Source organism: Lactuca sativa, chromosome 7 (assembly GCF_002870075.4).
Source record: "Lactuca sativa cultivar Salinas chromosome 7, Lsat_Salinas_v11, whole genome shotgun sequence".
NCBI lineage: Eukaryota > Viridiplantae > Streptophyta > Magnoliopsida > Asterales > Asteraceae > Lactuca > Lactuca sativa.
This window is the reverse complement of record NC_056629.2, coordinates 174,378,185-174,384,108: the sequence shown is the minus strand read 5'-3', so window position 1 is coordinate 174,384,108 and position 5,924 is coordinate 174,378,185.

Sequence of the window (5,924 nt, the reverse complement as noted above, 5' to 3'; positions counted from 1 at the left end):
GAGTCAGTTAGAGTTATAATCGAGTTCATCTCCCGTCATCTCGTTAAAGTTCCTCTCACTAAAATTCCCAACCCTAACTTCCTTATTCGTTTAGTGCAGAAAGATTTTGAGAGAATCAAGCTCAATAATGATGTTTTTGAGAGCTAGGGTTTCCCCAAATCTAGAAGGATTCCAAGTTGTTGAACTTGCTCCAGACAAATTTCAATGGTTTTTGAACCAAAATGGGTTCAAAGAAGTATACAAGTCCAAAATTTTCAAGACATTTGTTGTTCCTTGGATATGGACAGTTGTGATGCAAATCATCATGAAAGGTCTCTCAGGAAAACACGGATGCTTAGACTCCATGAGCAAGGACTGGCTGTATATGATCTACAACATCTTCACCGGACGATTAAATGTTGTTAACCTAGCTGAAGACTGATAGAAGAACTTTCGAAAGTTCTCCCTACGTCCAAAACCATATGAGATGTCAAGTACGAGATTCTGGGCACTTACCATTCAGAAAATTTACTCAGACAAAGGCGAACTTGTTCCTTTGACATGAAACCCACCTGAGGTATATTGTTCCTTTAAAACTATTAAATCTTGTTGTTTCCCAAATCAGACTGCTTTTGAGCCCATCTGACGTCTTTAACAACACATGTTGAACTCTTTCCCTTCCGACTCACCTTTTAAAGCACAACATATCGAGGTTTTCGAATTAGTCCACCCCGTAATTTCTACCTATACCTCGGATGTTAATCTCTTGGAATGAGAGAAATCTTCAAAGAAAGGAGGTCGCCTTAAGATTAGATCCAAGAAGAAAGCATCCTCTTCTCCAGCTAAAGTTCAAGCCATAAAGAGGACCAAAGTCGGTGAATCCTTTCAACAAGATTCACAGATCGATTTTGGAACTAAGTCTAGGTCTCAGCCAACCCACCCTTACATTTGTATGATGTACCCATCGATCTCTCAAAATCACTCACAAACACTCATGGGGAGTCTACACATAATTTTCCTCCATCCTCTTAAAGGGATGTTGTTAACTTTGAAAAAATCTATTTACACCTACCTTGAACACACCCACCTGTCATTGTCAAACCAATTTTTTCTTCACAAGCATGATTTGTGGACCTTGCCGTAGATCCTAAGCTTTCCAAACAAAGATCATTCCTTCCAAGCTCGGAAGCCATAATCGAACTGATACCTACCATGGGTAAAGGACGTTCAGGTCTTATTGATGAAGATTAGAATGCTCTTCTTGACAGGGCTCAGCTCAAGTATTCTGAACATACCAAATAACAAATCGAATATGTCATCCTTGGCATGCGACATCGAGAACTCCGAATAAAACTTCCAATGAAGCGTCCAATCGATTCCAAAATTGACGTTCTTCTACCTACTTCCAACAAACAATCTATTGATGATGTTCCTACTAACACGGATGATCCAACGACCAATGTTGTAGATAAGAATTTGAGTGCAGATGTGCCCAATCCCAAACCTACTTGGGAAGAACCCCCTTGGACTGGTGAAGAAGCTACAAAAGAAGTCCTCGACACCCTCAACTCATATCTGGAATGCTCCCGGGTTTGTTAGTTACAACAGAAAGCAGTACAACCTCAACCCAACACCATATGTCGACATATAACTAATAACAAACAAAATTAGTAGATAGATAATCATGTAGTCAGACATCACAGGAAGTCCTACAGATTTACCGAACTACATATATCAGCAACTAGGATATAATCATACAAATCTATCCCATACTAAGCATGCCAATGTATAGCAGGATATCAATCAAATAGGCCGACATTGGTACCTTTGACCTGTAAGTACAGTGAGGAAAACTCACCTTACAGTCTGAACAATAGTTGATGAGGTACCGACTCCGAATCACAGCTCTAACCGTCACCTATTCATCCAAATGACCAATTCTCAAACAACATTCAAAATACTAAAAATACCCCTTAGTAAAACTTGGCCAAAATCAAAGTGAAACTGGTCAAAATCAACAAGTCAAGTGAGTCAACCCAGCCGAGTTGACAAAGAACACGTACGCGGGGTGCACCCAAATATTGACCGTACACGGGAGAGTTGACCATGTACGTGCTGTGTACTCAGGTGACGTAGGACGTACACCCAGAATTCTCAAAACTTCATTAAGAGCTTAAGGTTACGTCGAATTTTCAGATCCAAGGCTAAATCATCCTCAAGAGTCATAAAGTTTCCAACTTTATGACTTCGCATGTCCATTAAGCGCTTAACTCAACATCTTAATACAATAAGACCTCTTAAAGAATGTATAGAGCAAAACTAACCATTAAGAACCTATTTTTATGACTCAAAGACCCTTCCTAAGGTCTGAAAGAACGACTTAATGGGTCAAGAACATGCTATGCTCAAGAATTGCCATTTTAGGACCAAAAAGTGTCTTAAAAGAACAAAAATCTAGATCTACAACACGAAGTGAAAAAGTTGCAAGCTTTATACCTCCAGGAGTGTGACAACCAAAAGTTTATTTCGTTACATTACCCCGTTACCGTTAATGGAATATTCCACTGTATAAAGGTTCCGTTAATAAGAGGTCGTTAAATAAATAAATGTTTTATTTATTTATGTTTATATGTCGTTATAGTCGTAATAAGGTAAATGAAAACACTTAAATTACATTTCCAAAGTAATTTAGAAAAAGTTAGTTTTTATTATTACGACTACTAAATCGGGTGCGACCAAAAGCCCCGTATAACGACAGTATCGGGTAGAATCCCACTGAGCCCCAAATCCAACCCCTATATACGGGTGAGTGGAGTCCATTAGAGACTTTTTACACTCTCCCCTCTCTCTCTCTCTCTACAACTTAAATTCGAGCCAAAAATCGTCTGTTTCGAGCCCCAAACAAGTAGGTAAACTATCCTAACTCGTTGTATAACTTATCTAGCGTAAAAATTCGAGTTTAAAACATAAGATAGGGACATAACCATGAGTTTACGGCCGAAGAACACTCTTGGGCCGTGAACACCAATTAATGGGGTTTTTAAGCCCCAAAACCCCTCCAAATTGTCCCTAAGGCTTAGATATGACTTGTAGGCTTATGGAATTGGGTTTAGAACACCTTGAACTAGCATTTGGAAGATTAAACAAGAGTTTACTGCCCAAGAACATGCTTGGGCCGTAAACTCCTCTTCATGGGGAGTAAACTCATTTTTGTGTGTTAAAAATGCCCTTAAACACACCAATGGCCTTGGATTAAATTCTAGAAACGACCAACAACAAGCTAGGGACCTTAAATGCAATTAAAACAACTCCATAAGGAGTTTACGGCCGTAAACCCCTCATGGAAGGGTACCTGGGCCGTAAACTCCCACAAAGGGGTTATTTGGTGCCCTAAACTCTCCATTTGACTTGGAAAAATGCTTTGGAAATTACCCACTACCACTTAAGCCCTTAAAACACCAAAAGAAAGAGGGTATAGGAGCTTACGGCCGTAAGATCCCTTGCTTATGGCCGTAAACTCCTCGAAGGGGCCATTTCATGCTTTAAACTCATTCACACCTTATGGTTTTGGACTTAGAATAATTCCATGAGCAAGTAGAAGCCTTAAAACACCCTAGAACCCATCACCATGATTTTATGGCCGTAAACTCATGGTGAGTAGTCCCTGGGCCGTAAACATGGTGTTAGGGGCTTACTCTTGGAGAGTAAACTCCATTCCTTAGCCACACACACCTTTAGACGCTACTCGGGACACCCAAACACTTATCCAAAGTTTTTTCCGCTCCTTTGAGCGCGTATATTTGTTTAATTAGTATTAAATATACTAATTGTATGTGAACATATGTTATCATATGTTAAATAGGTCAGTGTGTGTGTGTTCGAGTCCTTGCGTGGCACCGAACGCCCAAACGGCACCTTCGTCGGACCTACTTACACCAGGTGAGTTCATACCCCTGAATGAACCTTTTAAATGTTTTTACATGTTTTATTGGGGGAATAAAAGTTAAACATGCCAGTTATCATATCAATCACATGTGATTGATAACCCGCATGCACAAGATTTTACCATTGTACACTGTTTTACTGAGTAGGACACTATAATGGTTTTCAATTGTTTCAAAACTCTTACTTATACTGTTTTACTTAAATTTATTCTAAACTGGTTTATGAAAGATTTTCAAAGGTTTTCAAACATATTTTACAAAAGAATACAAATTGTGTTTTTCTCCGAGTATAAAGGTTTTTCATCAAAGTCTCCCTTTCACGACGTATACTTTTACTTGTTAGTTACTGCTGCTTCGCTTATACTGATTTTATACTCCTACTTAGTAACGCATTCACTTCTTGAAGCGCTTATACCGAATTTGTTCTCTATATCGCTTATACTTGTAGTCGCTTAGACTTGATAGACGCTCTTACTTCACTTATCATCGTTTCCACTTCGTAATACACTTACATTTAGTACGCTTATACTTCACGATTCGATTATCCCACTCTGTACGCTTATACTTCACGACTCGGATGTTCCACTGTACGCTTATACTTCACGACTCGGATGTTCCACTATACGCTTATACTTCAGGACTCAGATGTTCCACTGTACACTTATACTTCACGAATCGGATGTTCCACTGTACACTTATAATTCACAAGTCGGTTATTCCATACTGTACACTTGTAGTTCACGATATGATTCCACTTGATACACACTCAAGCGTAGTTAGATGTATGTTTGTGCTTGTATAGATGCATATAAATAATGATTGAAGGACTTAGGAAGGCTTGTCCGCCCTATTTCCTTTTCTTCATTGAGATGTGGTCTGGTGGGATCGGATGTCCATCCGAAGGTCGTTTGATTCATTAGTTATATATTATGTACACAAGCATAGACATACGGGTTTTCTTCAGTCAATTCAGTTAAGAGTCTCTACCTCTAGGTCAGCACTTACATTAGAAACCCACTACTCACTGTTTGGAAGTCATTACCCACTATTTGGGATGCATCTTCGGGCCACGGCCTTCTCCGTCGTCTAGTTGGTAACCAGAGTCTCCTGTAGGGAGAGCGGACATTATGTGCATAGATCTATACGGAATTGACACCCCCACACCCTGACTGCTAGCTACAGTCCATGGCTCACCAAGCCAAGGGGTGACAAATGTCACATTATATAGACGCTTGTAGGGCGTCTAGTACTCTAGTGTCGGTTAGTATGGTTACGAGTATCCCGGGTTACCTTATAATTCATGGCCTTAAGGTAACAGTATTCACCGTCAATTTACACTGTATGCTGGTAACTCATTTTCAGAGTCACACTGTTTTGACCTTGTAAGATGTATTTTTCATTTGATACTGTCTGCAGTCTGTATTCTCTGTTTTGACCTTGCAAGATGTATCTTTTATTTGATACTGTCTGCGGTCTGTATTCTCTGTTTTGACCTTGCAAGATGTATCTTTCATTTGATACTGTCTGCGGTCTGTATTCTCTGTTTTGACCTTGTAAGATGTATCTTTCATTTGATACTGTCTACGGTCTTTATACTTTGTTTTGACCTTACAAGATGTATCTTTCATTTGATACTGTCTGCGGTCTGTATTCTCTGTTTTGACCTTGCAAGATGTATCTTTCATTTGATACTGTCTGCGGTCTGTGTCTTCTTTTGTTAGACTGAACCAGGCGTGTCGTTCGTTCGATACCCTCCTTGAGTCTATGATTCCTTGCCTTAGTCAGCAGTCCTCACTGCTGAGGCGTATGTTATTCCCTGATGTCGTTGCTTTCTTTAATAATCAAATTCAATATTTTGATAATGATAGAAATTTAGGGAAAACTACTTTTTACCACATAACACTGACCATTCTTGGTATAAGGCTGCTTTATTTAAAGAAAATATAGGATTTTCTGGAAAGAACTCTAATACACAGTAATCACTTAACTAATACTTCATAA